The sequence below is a fragment of the Panthera pardus genome, unplaced genomic scaffold (assembly GCF_024362965.1).
Source record: "Panthera pardus isolate Hobbes unplaced genomic scaffold, ASM2436296v1 HiC_scaffold_8, whole genome shotgun sequence".
In the NCBI taxonomy this organism is placed as follows: domain Eukaryota; kingdom Metazoa; phylum Chordata; class Mammalia; order Carnivora; family Felidae; genus Panthera; species Panthera pardus.
In genome coordinates this window covers 118,153,390-118,167,774 of record NW_026527013.1, presented here as the reverse complement: position 1 = coordinate 118,167,774, position 14,385 = coordinate 118,153,390, and the positions used below count along the sequence as shown (strand labels likewise).

Below are 14,385 nucleotides of genomic sequence, written 5' to 3'. Positions count from 1 at the left end.
AACTTCATATAAAACGAGTTCATAAAATATTAAATTAATTATTCCTACATTGCTTTCTCACATTAAGACAGGTTTTCATCAAATGCTTCTCTTAATGCACATTTTCATTTTTCTGATTGTCACCTAAAATCTCCCACGTTATGGAGCACTATTATGATGTTTTGCATTAATTGAATTAGTAATAAAGTTGATTATCTCTTAGTAATTTTGTTAAAACTCACCAAAGTTATGAAACTTCCTTTTAGTATAGCATGTGCTTTCTCTGTTACAGCCAATTGAGTACGTCTGTATTGTAGAGATCTTATAAGGGTGATATATAGTTATAAATTAAGAATGTGTATCGATAAATTAGCCATGCATATTAATTCATGGCACTCAAAGTTTCACATAGACACAGAAATGAATAATGCCTTCTGCCACTGGATGATGATCAAACTGTGCAGTTCCATCTCTAAATACAATTGCTGAATGAAAATATGCTTCCTGCAACAGAGCACTCCACATTTTATGTTATCCAGATTATTCCCTTTGGAAACATAAATTGCTTTTATGAGGTATAAAATTATGTCTATTGCAGAACAGGGATAAGTCAAGTACATGCATAAGTGATAAACATTCTAACCACTGATTCAGAACAACACAATCTTTTTTTTTTCATATTCAGAACTTTGCACAATGTGTAGCAATAATAATCATATCCATTTTATGTTGAATTTTACATTTTGGCAAAAATTTAATTTCTATTTTTAAAGGAAGGTATTTTTTTCTCTTATAGTCCCTATTTTTGAAAAAGATGCATGTTTCTCTTGAGTCACACTTATTATCTGAAACAGAGCATTACCCTTCCTAACCTGATCTTCAAAAGCATTTCTACTAGAAAATGTTTTATAATTGATGAAATAATATTTTCAGGCAAAACAATGAATTATTATTTGAATTGAACTATTTTTCAGACATGTGACAATGATTTGTTTTGCTTCTGTTAAGTGTTGGTAGATAGAAATGAGTGTGTATATGTATACGTATACAGAGACAGAGTATTTCTACTCGAGAGAATATATATACACAAAATGTTCATAGAATATATATGCTCAGAGTTTTAAAAAAATAGCATAAATATTTTGAAGTACAAGGGAGCATTATGTGCTTCTTAAAAAAATTGTAACCTAAGAAATCCAACAATTAAATATCTATGAGAGCCAGTGTTTTGTTAGAAAAGTGAATTGTTATTAAACTATAATGCATTTACATAATTATTATATTTTCTTTATTATGAGTAAATAATTTATCATATGTTTCTTTTCATAACCAAATATATGGGAAATACATTAATAACATGAAAAAGACTTACTGTTAAAAGATTAAATTATCAAAATTTGAATATTATTTAATAACATTATTATGTATATCATTAACTTTTTGTCAAATATTGGTGCATTTTCATTAGTGTTGATATAAGCAGTTCTTAAGCAGATTGAATGTTTAACTTTTAGTATTATTCATTTTTGGTATATAAAAACACCATATATGGTAGTTTTATATTTTCTTCTAAGAATATTGTAATTTAAAAACTACCACTTGGACTTTTAATTTCTACTCTGAAATATCATCTAGTCATGTCAGTTTCTCTGCCTTCAACATAGATTTGGTATGTGTGTTCTCTTTTCCTTGCCGAATAAATTTTTCTTCATTATGGGACCTCGGTCTAATGATATATTAATTATAAAAAGATAATGCATTTAACAATAAGTATAACTAAATTAGCACAGGTCACCAAAAGGCCTTTTGTCAAATCAGATTGTTGTTTTGTCCTTTTGACTTTTACCTTATGGTAGGCACTAACAAAGTATCTGAAGTTTGATGGATTATAAACTCTAAACATGATATGTATTTTTCATAATGCTAATGTAATTTTCAAGGTACTGTAAAGGTCAAACCTGCACATCTTTGTGTGCATTCTAAGTCTGTCTTTTCCTTTCATATTTCTTTTTCTCTGTTACTCTGGTTCAAAAGTTCACTCAGTTCCCAAATGGCTACCTAATTTTCCAGTTATTCCCTCAAGCCATATGTGTTTTGGTTTCTTTATGGTTTATTAGGTACTGTAGGAAAGTAGCATAAGTTATATCTTCTAATGAAATTCAAGCACACTTCAGTGATGCTTCGACTTGATTGCTGGTAGCAATTAAATCACAGCCAAGGAGAATAATGCATAATCTCACAAGGTCCAGACACCCTATAGAAATTGAAAGGGGATGAAAACAGAAAACAAAAACAAAGTCTTCAAACCCTGCCAGACACACTGTTTCCAGCCTGCCTTTTTTTTCTTTCTTTCTTTTTTTTTTTTTTTTATTGGCCAACTGCCTGATTGATAGCAAAATCATAACTTGCTGCATGCTAACAGGCAGAGTTCACTTGTAGGTTATTGTGAGCTGATAAAGGGTTAGATGGAGTTTTGATTTTCGCATTGGACCTTGGTACACCAGATTAATGGAATTTCAATGAGAGACTAGAGTAGCCACAGCTTTGTCAGAGAAACAGATGGAGATTCTATAGTCATGTCTACTCATTAATACTAGTTGCCTGAAAGGTGTGCTGCTTCTCTATACAAAAGAGTTGATATAATTGATTTTTGAGTGGTGCATCGAAAAAAAGTATCTTATTGATGACTAGAATTGTAACATAGATGGTGACAGATTTTTGTATAGCTTGTAGCATAAAAATATTGTAGGTTGTAATTTTTTCTTCTCTCGCTTTGGAAGCACTTTTACTTTTATTTTTTTGAGAGGAAATACATTTTAAGACAATAGCAAAAAAGGAGAAATTGACATGCTCAATTACCTTTTAAGAAAAACAGTAAGAGTCTGTATTTTATTTATACACGATTGCATGACTGCTGTTAGTTTCATTTTGATGTGGTAATATTTATTTAAAAAAAAGCACACTTACTAGAAATTTCATTTTATTAACTTTGTGCCTTTTTTTTTTCTGGAAAACTAAAACAATCATAATGGTTTCTAAGCTAGATTGCTGTTAGAAGTTTTATGCTATTGTGTGGCTAGATATACAAAAGTGTTAATATAAATGGGGCATGTCAATAATCAGATAAAATTGGAGAAAATGAAACTCAAAACCTTAAAGAAGAAGATTCCTCATTGTACGCATTACGATGCTTTCTTGGGCACTAAGGTGGGAGATGCAGGGTAGCCTTTAGACACTGTGCAATGACTTGGGTTTCCATTTTTCTATTCTCAAATCATTTTTCATTCATTTTCGTCATCTGTGAAAGAAGGCTTCTAACCATGTAGCATTGTGGAAAGTCCCTGAGGTAAGGTGAAAGGATTCGATGAGCTAGAAGACATATATCGGCTGTGCCCATCGATGATAGGTCGAAGAATCCCAGTGGACATTTGTTACAAATCTGATTCAGTCCTAGACCATAATCACTTTGTGGATAAGATTCTGGAACCTCTAGGGTGTGAATATAGGAAGGCTAAAATGAAGCTAAAGGTATAAAACAGTCATCTATTGTCCTGGTATCTTCCTAACTAAAAATTCCCAAGCAACATAGGTTACTGAAAACTGTGGAGATCCTTGCATTGCAAGGACATAGGTTTATATGAAAAAAAATCTTGGTTTAGGAATGGAACTGTTTTTTAAAGCTTGGGGATTAAGAAAAAAGGCTAAGCCTGTCTTGATCATAATTCATAAGAGTAAAGAATGATTTTTTTTTCTTTTTTGGTATACTTTCCTTTAAGAAAATCTAATGTATGAAAATTGGGATTTATAAAACATATAAATCACTTATTCCAAAAGATTGCTTTTAAAAAAGATTATCTCTGGGATGCCTGGAAATAATGAGCTCTCACAATGCATCTAAAACAAGCTTAGATATAAATCCATCTATGTGCACACACACTAAATTTAATGTGTGAATTTATATACATTGCGCACCAAACTTTTGAGGGAGATATCGTTTTGTGTAAAATTAGGTTTAGCACTAATCTGTTCTTGTAAAAGCAAGCAGTATGATGCTTTACTTCTCTCTGGGTTCCAGTAGAATATGAAACAATGTTTAAAACCAGGGAAAAAAGGTTCTTTCCCCACCTTTTTAAAAACATTTTATTTTGGAGTAATCTCTACACCCAACATGGGGCTCAAACTCACACCTCCGAGATCCAAAGTCATATATGCTCTACTGACTGAGCCAACCAGCCACCCCTCAGAATGTTTCTTTCAATACCTTACCATTAAGAGGAAGAGTTTTTGTACCATAGTATCATGTGATTTTTTTTTTAAAAATTTAAAGTTTCTTTATTTAGTTTGAGAGAGGCAGAGTGCTAGCAGGGGAAGGGAAGAGAGAGAGAGAGAGAGAGAGAGAGAGAGAGAGAGAGAGAGAGAGAGAGGTGAGAGAATCCCAAGCAGGCTCTGAAGTGTCTGTGCAGAGCCTGAGGCAGGGCTCGAACCCATGAAACTGTGAGATCTTGACCTGAGCCAAAACCAAGAGTCGGATGCTTAACTGACTGAGCCACCCAGATGCCCCAGTATCATGTGATTTTTGATACTTAAATTCATGATTTTAAATTTTATTCTGAGAATTTAGACTAGTTTTGCAATTTGCATATATCTTTGTGTATATAATGTACATTACCGTTGCACTTGAGTTTTTTTGTTTGTTTTTTACTTTTTTGTTATTTTAGTATGCCAGTTGCTAGCTTGTGTGTGTTATGGGAAAATAAGAAAGGTGATTACTTTAGTTCTTTTGTAATGTATATAGCATAGTTTCAAGTACTTTGGTAGAAGTGAGAGATTATAGTTTGGGGAAATGATAAAAAGTAGAAAAACATTTAAGACTCAGGATATTTACTGTGTGATTGCAAATATAAAGTGCACAGATGTGAAATATTTTCATGATACAAAGGTATATCTAAGTAAATAAAAACACAATCATCTTTCTAAGTTTTATGCCAGGGAATGGGAAAATACATCAAAATAAAATGGGCCAATAAGACTATAACAAAGTGGACTAGATCAGAAAGATTGGGAAGGTAGGAAGACTCAACATAATCAAAAGTGACACACCTTTAATACAGCAAATTAGCAGGTATTTACACAGTATATGAAGAAGGGTGCAAGATACCTGGACAGGGCAATGGGAAATTCAAAGATAAATAAGACAGCATTTCTGTTTTCAAGATATATGTAATCTGGATGGAAGGAGAAGACAGTCACCTAAAATAAGGTGGTAATTAGCAAGCTAAGTTTCTAGTAAGGCAGATTCCAAAAACAGTTAACTAATGTGTGTTACACTGTTCAATTGATTTGGTCAGTACCTAAGCAAAAAGCTGGTTTCATTGTTTTTCCTCTCTAATTTGTTGACTAAGTCAGTCCTATATCTTGACATCATATTGAATAAACCAAAGCATAAACTTTATGCCTATATTCTGAGAGGTTGTGGAGTGGATTGTGGAGGGGAGGGCCTTTTATTCAAGTGAGTTTTGTATGGTTCCTGAAGTTTGCTGGAGAGAAAGTGGGAAAAGATGCTGAAAACGTTTGGAGCAGAAGTCCGAAAATCAGGTTTTCATCAGTAACTGCGTGTTCCTAGGGACAATGCCTTAACCCGAGGAAGTTTGAGCCCCACTCACAGATCTTTAGGTGTCAGCACCGGGCCAGTGGTAAAGATGTTTTTGGCTGCTGCAGAGCACCGTATCTCTTAAGATTTAGTTGCATAACAGGCTTTTCTTTCTTGTTGTGTGTATGTGGATTTGGCCTGCAGTCTTTGAATTTGGAGAAGTTGCAATATGGGGCTTCCTGCTTTCAGTTGTGTCTCCTGTTTGTAACCTGAACTAAACGGTGTATTTAGAGTTTTGAAATTGAGAAGCAAAATTCTTTAAGACAGTGGACTGACGGGGTGCCTGGCTGACTGAGTGGATAGAGCATGTGACTCTTGATCTTAGGGCTGTAAGTTCGAGCCCCACAATGGACGAAGAGATTAGTTAAAAACAAAATCTTAAACAACAAAAAAAGTCAGTGGACTGATCAATTGGATTTTAGAGGAAGCCATGCTTGCCTTCACAGGATTCCAAAGGGAGCTGCCTTCCTCTGAAACAATACCTTAAAGGTGGCTGTGCTGGTAGCTGGGGCAGCATCTTCAAGGAAGGAATGAGTTAGTATTTACTGAGAAATTAGTCTGGCTCTGAACTAGATTCTTTCATGTACATTACTTCTTTAATTGGCTCAGAACGACACTATGAGGGAGACATTGTCCCTATTGTAGAAACCGAGACTAGTAAGGTTTAGGTCTCTTGACCAGAACATCCAACTAACTCATAAGTAGCAAACTTCAACTTTGGGCCTTCTATGCCATGCTGCTTAAAGAATTAGACTAGTTTGGAGCACCGGGGTAGCTCAGTCAGTTAAGCGTCCAACTTTGGCTCAGGTCATGATCTCACAGCTCGTGAGTTCGAGCCCTGCATCGGGCTCTGTGCTGACAGCTCAGAGCCTGGAACCTGCTTTGTGTCTCCCTCTCTCTCTCTGCCCCTTCCCTGCTTGTATGTTCTCTCTCTCTTTCTCTTAAAAAATAAGTAAATATTTAAAAAAAAAAACAGAATGAGACTAGTTTTCTAATCACGAGAGACATGCATATGATTGAAAAAGAGCAGAAGGATATTCAATAAGAGTGAAAGCCTTCTTATTCACCCCTCCCTGACCTGTCTGTTCTCTAGAGGTAGCTAGTTACTTGTTACAGTTTCTTCTGTGGTTACCTTAATAACTCTGGATACTCTACTTCTGTAGTATAATATAGAAGTATACTCACTTGATCAACCTTAAACAGTATCTCTTGACTCCCTTTATGATGGGTGATTCCTCAAACCTCTTCTCCTACTTCTTGTTGTGTTTGCTTTTGACTTAATGATGTTCTTACTTTGTAAAGTGCCAACCTCAGACAGCGCCTATTGACTCTTTGTTATAAAATATGAGGAAACTTGAGCACCTAGCCTTTCTGCCATCTCCCTTCTCGCTCTTCAATTCTAATTTTCATAATGAAATTATTTTTGCATTGTTAAAATCCATAGCATTTATATTTGACTCTGTGAGTTGACTGCGCTTTGTCTACGAGTTAGGTTTTAAACGTTGGTCCTTTTCCTTCCTGCTAATGCTTTTTCTCAAATGTCTGAGATCCTTGGTTATTGATTCATGTTTATGAGTGAAGGACCCAGTCAGATAGTGTAGGTAGCTTGTGTGGGGCTTCTTTGCTTTTGCATGTCTATTATCCTGCAAGGCTTTGCTTTGCTTTGCTTTGCTTTTTTCTTTTCTTTTCTTTTCTTTTCTTTTCTTTTCTTTTCTTTTCTTTTCTTTTCTTTTTTTAATGTTTATTTATTTTTGAGAGAGAGAGAGAGAGCACGCCAGGGAGGAGAAGAGAGAGAGGGAAACACAGAATCCAAAGCAGGCTCCAGGCTCTGAGCTGTTAGCACAGAGCCTGGCGTGGGGTTCGAGCACACAAACTGAGAGATCATAACCTGAGCCGAAGTCGTTTGCTTAACCGACTGAGCCACCCAGGCACCCCTCTTTTGAATGGGAGGTTGTAAGTAAGGTGGGCAAGGCTTGACTCTAGGCAGCTTGCTGCAAGGCTCTTAGGAGCAGACGGGCAGACCCGGATTCCCACAGTTGTCAAAATAAGGAGGACGTTCTCAGGGGAAAGTGGAATGCTTTTCTTTAATTCCTAGTGACGGGCTTTTAACCCTTCCGTTCTTTTTTAGTGTTGGGGTGTGGGCAGTCTGGAACTGTCTGAAGCTCTGCTCACTCAGCTCCAGTACCCTTCCCAGGAACCTTCCTCCGGAGCTGGTGTGCTTTGTTTAGAGGGTGGAGTTCAGAGTCTGGATGCAAATGCCTTAATTGCTGGCTGCTTTTGAGGACAGACCTGGTGGTTCTACCTGCTTTGATTACAGTTCTTTAACGAGTGGCCCTCTTCACCATCCGAGTGGCCCTCTTCACCATCCCATAATGCAGCTTGTAGCATTTCTGCGGCTCCTTTGCAGAGCTAGCACTTACTCTCCTTAGCATCCTCCGGGACTCTGGTTCCTCTACCGTGACTCCCTTACTCTTGTCTCATCTGCCTTTCAGTTGCTAGGAATTACTCAACATTTTTGATCCACCGAAGATACTGTTTCTTGACTACCGGTGCTATTAAGGTTTTATTCTTTTTTAAAAGTTTTTTAATTTTTATGATTTTAAAAACTTATTTTGAGAGAGAGTGAGCACGCACACAAGCAGGGGAGGGGCAGAGAGAGAGGGAGAGAGAGGACCCCCTGAGGCTCTGCGCTGCCAGTCTAGAGCCTGATGCCGGTCTCAAGCCCACGAACTGTGAGATCATAACCTGAGCTGAAATCAAGAGTTGGCCACTTAACTAACTGAGCCACCCAGGTGCCCCGAGGTTCTATTCTTTAAAAACAAACAAAAATAATTTCATGGGGGACTTTTAGGAGGAAAGGTGGGTACTGTCTGTGTCCCTTTTCTAATAACATCAAGAGGCTGCTTTGTCCTAAAACATCTTCACAGTTGATCTGCTGGAATCATTCCTTGGGGAAGAAGTATGCTCCCTGGCTGCAGGTCAGAGGTAGTCCAGAAAGTATCAGTCAGACCTCAGATACAGTTACTTTGAGTGTTAGCTTTCTAGAAGAACCTAGATGCTGTAAGCAGTGGAGAAGCATTACCCCTTTCCCTAAAAGAATTGTAATCTTATCGTGGGTACAATACGTATAAATCTAATATCTGGAAGCAACTTTATCAGCTCTGTCCCAACACAGAAATGTGTGACATTGACACTAATGCTAGGAGCTAAGAAAAGGAAGACGCTGTTGCAAGGTGGTCTCGATGAATCGTGTTTGATGGAACGAAATCGGAGTTTGAACCAGAACTTAACAAGGATAGGTAGAGTTTTAACTAGTCAAGAGTGGGGGAGAGAATGTTTTTCGGATAAGCTGAGGAAGTGATGACAATAGGAAGCGGGGCGGGAAAGCAGTGTAGTTTGAGGCACTGTGCAAAGACCAGCAGGGCTTAGAAAGTTAGAAGAGGTCTGGGAGATGAGGCTGGACAAGAGTGGCACATTATAAGCATTGGCTCTCTTCTCTCTTTGGGTTCTAATTTGTCTGCTGACCGAGTTCCTCTGGCTAAGGCACTACCTTTGTGAATTTCTTTCTACTTCTTTACAAAGATGTCCGTTATTTTATTTTATTTTATTTTATTTTTTTAAAATTTTTTTTAACGTTTATTTATTTTTGAGACAGAGAGAGACATAGCATGAACGGGGGAGGGGCAGAGAGAGAGGGAGACACAGAATCGGAAGCAGGCTCCAGGCTCTGAGCCATCAGCCCAGAGCCCGACGCGGGGCTTGAACTCACGGACCGCGAGATCGTGACCTGAGCTGAAGTCGGACGCTTAACCGACTGAGCCACCCAGGCGCCCAAAAGATGTCCGTTATTTTAGGCCAAGGAGAACTTAATTATCGAGGATTGTAAATGGTGTCATAAGGAGTTGAATGAGTAGGCAAAATGAGCATCCATTTTAGACTTGTTGAGCAAGAGAATATTAATGATGAAAAGGTTTTTTGTTTGTTTGTTTTTGAGAGAGAGTGAGTATGGGAGAGGGCAGGGAGGGGCAGAAGGGAGAGAGAGAATCTTTTTTTTTTTTTTTTTTTCATTTTTTTAATTGCTTATTTAGTTTTGAGAGAGAGAGAGAAAACCAGGGAGGGGCAGAGAGAGAGAGAGAGAGAGTGAGAGAGAGAGAGAGAGAGAGAGAGAGAATCTGAAACAGGCTCTAGGCTTTGAGCTGTCAGCATGGAGCCTGATGCAGGTGTTGAACTCACTAACTGTGAGATCATGACCTGAGCCAAAGTCAGACGCTTAACCAACTGAGCCACCCAGGTGCCGACAGAGAGAGAGAGAGAGAAAGAGAGAGAAAGGTATCTCACGATCCTGGGCTTGATCTATTGACCCTGAGATCATGACCTGAGCCAAAATCAAGAGTCAGATGCTTAACCAACTGAGCCACCTAGGCACCCCTATGATGAAAAGTATTTTAGAAGTGTTCAGCTAGTTGGAGGATATAGACGGGTTGCAGGGATGAAAACCTGTGGTCTGTGTGGTAAAAAAGATCTTTCCGTTAGGTCCGATGTGAAATGAAGAGACTAGACCAGGATAGTGAAACTGGGAAGGTAAAGATACACTTGAGAGAGAATGGAGAGAACTTGGTAAGTGGATATGTGTAGAATTTTAAACAGAAAGAAGCCAAAGATAGTTACAAAATTCTAAATAGGATGACTAGAAGAATTGGCTGAGATATGAACATTGGGAGAAGAACAGATTGGGAGGAAGTTACAAATGTTGGTGAGTTTGGGTTTGAACAGGTGAGTTTGAAGTACCAGTGAACATCCAGACTGCCTGGTACTTAGCTACATCCATGGGACTTGAACTTCGGTGAGCCTTAGCTTGCCCTTCTCATCCTAGTTTCGTTCTTTTGGGGGCAGATAAGGGATGAGACATACCCAGTCATCCTAAAACGAAGCGTAGTAATTGAGAACAGCTTCTGTGCTCATACTGTCTGGGTTAAAATACTGGCTCTTCATTACTTAACTTTGTGACCTCCAGCAAAATTGTTCAACCGATTTGAGTTTCCTCATCTGAGAAACTGGGGATTGTCACGCCAGGCTCTGTGCTGACAGCTCAGAGCCTGAGCCTGCTTCGAATATCGTGTCTCCCTCCCTTTCTGCCCCTCCCTGGCTTGCGCTCTGCCTGTCCACAGTAAACAAACATTAAAAAAAAAAAATTGTTTAAAGCCTTTCTGGGTCTATTTAAAAAAAAATGAAAAAAGAAACTGGGAATAGTAACACCACCCATATCCTATGGCCGCTGTGAGGGTGAAATGGGTAAAGCGTAGACTGAGCTTAGAATACTGCGTGGCCCACCGTAAAGACATATTACATGCAAGGTATTATTGCTGTCCAGCCTATTTACCTAAGGATTGCCTTAGATCAAGGTTTCTTTCTGTGTTTGACACAGCAGTGTGCCTGAGGTGGTGTCCAGGTTTTGTACTGTTTAACTCCTATGTTTCACGGGCTAAGCTGGATCTTGGAGGATTTGCAGCCGGAAGTTTTAGGGATTCACAACAGGTGATCACTTTTTAAATGGAGTACGCTGCGTTGGAAAGTGTTACTAGTTAAGTTTTCCGTAATAAACTGATCGTGCCTTTGTTCAGAACCATTCTGCCTCTCTGTGCCTTAACTTTTCTCTATCGAGGAAACAATGAGAATGTGAGAATAAAGAAATTTTGTGCCTGGGAGAATTGTGTGGATAAGCATCAGGAGCCCATGGGAGGAGTCCCTCATTTTATATGTGAACTCAATAGTCAGTGACTAGAAAGCTTGCAGACTTTTGAAATGATTTGAGTGAATTTGAGCTATGTTCGAAGATTCATGAAACTACACGTGGAAAAAAAGCGAGGGGAAAAGTGGCCTGATGTTAATAGAAAACAAGGGGGTACCAATCCGTGTCTCATTCTCATTTTAGAGTCAAATGGGATAATGTTAAAGACAATAACAGGTCCAAACAGAAGGAGTACACACAACTCAGATGCAGGGCTGGAACGTCATTAAGAGCAAATAAATGGTCTGTTAATAGAGGAGATTAAGGCAAAAACGGTTTCTTAAATTTTTACAAAGATTAAACATGGGATGCACTCTTTGGTATCTGCTTACCAAAATATTTTTTCAAAACAGAATAGTCATCAGGGCACTTGCTCCAGACTTCAGGGAAAATGGGATACACGTGCTGTAGATTTAAAAACAATATAGATACTATTAAAGAAAAGGTCTCTGCAAGGAAGGTGTCAGAATCAACTTGAGTAAATTATTTTTTTGAGGAGCTTTTTTCTTACATATGAGTAGTGCCTTGCAGTATAGAATTGGGGGTAAGATTGAAGCAATTCTTTTATTAAGCCTCCTAAAATTATGGCTTTTGAGAATGTATACAGTTATGATGTTAAAAGGGATGACTCTGTTATAGAGTCCATCAATAGTTTGGGGGCAGTCTAGGGTTCTTAAAGTGTTCTTTTTTAAAGAATTAATACAGTGAACGAATCGAGGGTTGCTGGAGGGGTTAGGGTGGGGGTTAAATGGGTGACAGGCATTAAGGAGAGCTCTTTTTGGGATGAGCACTGGGTGCCATATGTAAGAGATGAATCACTGGGCTCTACTCCTGAAGCCAAGACTACACTGTATGTTAACTAACTTGAGTTTAAATTAAAAAGTATTAATCTTATTGGGGTATAATTAACATAACCATAGAATTTACCCATTAAAGTATACAATTCATTAGTTTACAAAAAAATTTTTTTTAATGTTTATTTATTTTTGAGGGGGAGAGAGATAGAGTGTGAGCAGGGGAAGGGCAGAGAGAGAGGGAGACATAGAATCCGAAGCAGGCTCCAGGCTCTGAGCTGTCAGCACAGAGTCCGATGCGGGGCTCGAACTCAGAAGCTGTGAGACCATGACCTGAGCCGAAGTCGGATGTTCAACCAAGTGAGCCACCCAGGCGCCCCACAATTCAACAGTTTAAAAAAATTTTTTTTTAAAAGTTTATTTTTGAGAGACAGAGCCTGAGTGAGGGAGGGGGAGAGAGTGAGGGAGACGCAGAATCTGAAGCAGGCCCCAGGCTCTGAGCTGTCAGCACAGAGCCTGACACGGGGCTCGAATTCACCTGAGCTGAAGTCGGATGCCCAACCGACTGAGCCACCTAGGCACCCCTACAATTCAGTGGTTTTAAATAAATTCACAGAGTTGCGCAAGAAGCATCAGTCTACCAATCAATTTTAGAACATTTTTATTTTCGCAAAAAAGAAAGCCAATTTCTCTAAGCAGATACTCCCCATTTCCCCCCTCTCTTTTTACACCCCATGAGCCTCTAAGCAATCGCAAATCTACTTTCTGTCTTTATAGCTTTGCCTAATTGGGACGTTTTATTTAAATGGAACCACAAAATATGTGGCCTTTTGTGCCTGGCTTCTTTTACTTAGCGTAATGTCTTCGAAATTCATCCATATGGTAGCATATGTCAATACTTCATTCTGTTTTATAGACTGATAATGCTTCAGTTGTATGGACACACCATATTTTGTTTGTCCATTCATCAGTTGATAGACTTTTGAGTTGTTTCTTCTTGTTAGCTTTCATTAACAATGCTGCTGTGAACATATGTGTATAGGTTTTTATGTGAAGGAATATGTTTTCATTTCTCTTAGAGTGAAATTGCTGTGTCATATGTTAACTCTAAGTTTCACTTTTCGTGATATTGTCAAACTGTATACCAAAGTGCTATGCCATTTTGTGTTCCCACCAGCAGTGTGAGAAGGTTTCCATCTCTCCACAACCTCTTCAACACTTGTTATTGTCTTTCTTTTAGTCATCCTAGTAGGTATTAGGTGATGTCTCATGATGGTTTTGATTTGCATTTCTATGATGACTAATGATGTTGCTCATCTTTTCACGGACTTATTGGCCATTTTTATATCTTCTTCAGACAATGCCTACTCAAAGCCTTTTCTCATTTCTCAATGAGGCTGTCTTTTTATTAAGTTCTAAGAGTTCTTTATATATTCTAGCTACCAGTCTTTTATTAGATATATGACTTGTGAATATTTTCTCCAGTTCTGTGGGTTGTCAGTTTCACTTTCTTGAGGGTGTCCTTTGAAGCACAAAAGTTTTAAATTTTGATGAAGTCTGTTTTGTCTATTTTTTCTTCTGTTGCTTGTGCTTTTGGTGTCATATTTAAGAAGTCTTTACCTAACTACAGATTCTTAAGGGGTTCTTAACTCACGGCTAAGTTATTTCTTAAAATACTGAGCTCTTTTACTCTAAGAGTTATGAGATTAATGTGCTAGTTAGAACAGGGACATATTCTAGCTCACCTATAATGTTATTGTTGCTTAGCGCATATTTTAAAAATTGTGCAAATGGCAAAAAGTAATTTTCTTGCTGTGGCTTTTCAGCTCAGTGCTCTCTTGAATTCTGTAGCCTTTAGCATCCTTTAAAAAAAGAATCTTTGCTTTGTGTTGTTACATATGATATCACTCCTCTCATTTCTAATCATAAATACTTATTGTATTCCATATATAAGTGTATAATCAAATGGATCTTTCATGTCGGTTTCACTTTAACAAATTATTTCAGGGAACATGTAGTCAAAGTAGATTATTTTGTTCATTTTATGGCTTTTTGATGATTTTCTGGGCTTTTCCATGTATAGTTATAGTGGTGAGATCTAAGCAGTGCTGGTATCCTTGCTAGAAAAATGATTGCTCTTTTTGACTTTCAAAAAGGAAGTTGATTTGTTTCTT

The 14,385-nt window shown here is 37.9% G+C and overlaps 1 protein-coding gene across 2 annotated transcripts in view; it reads left to right on the top strand.

The window, feature by feature from the left end:
• SKAP2 (src kinase associated phosphoprotein 2) overlaps positions 1–14,385 on the top strand; it is a 179,957-nt gene that overhangs the window by 19,418 nt on the left and 146,154 nt on the right. The gene's annotated exons all lie outside the window — the stretch shown is intronic.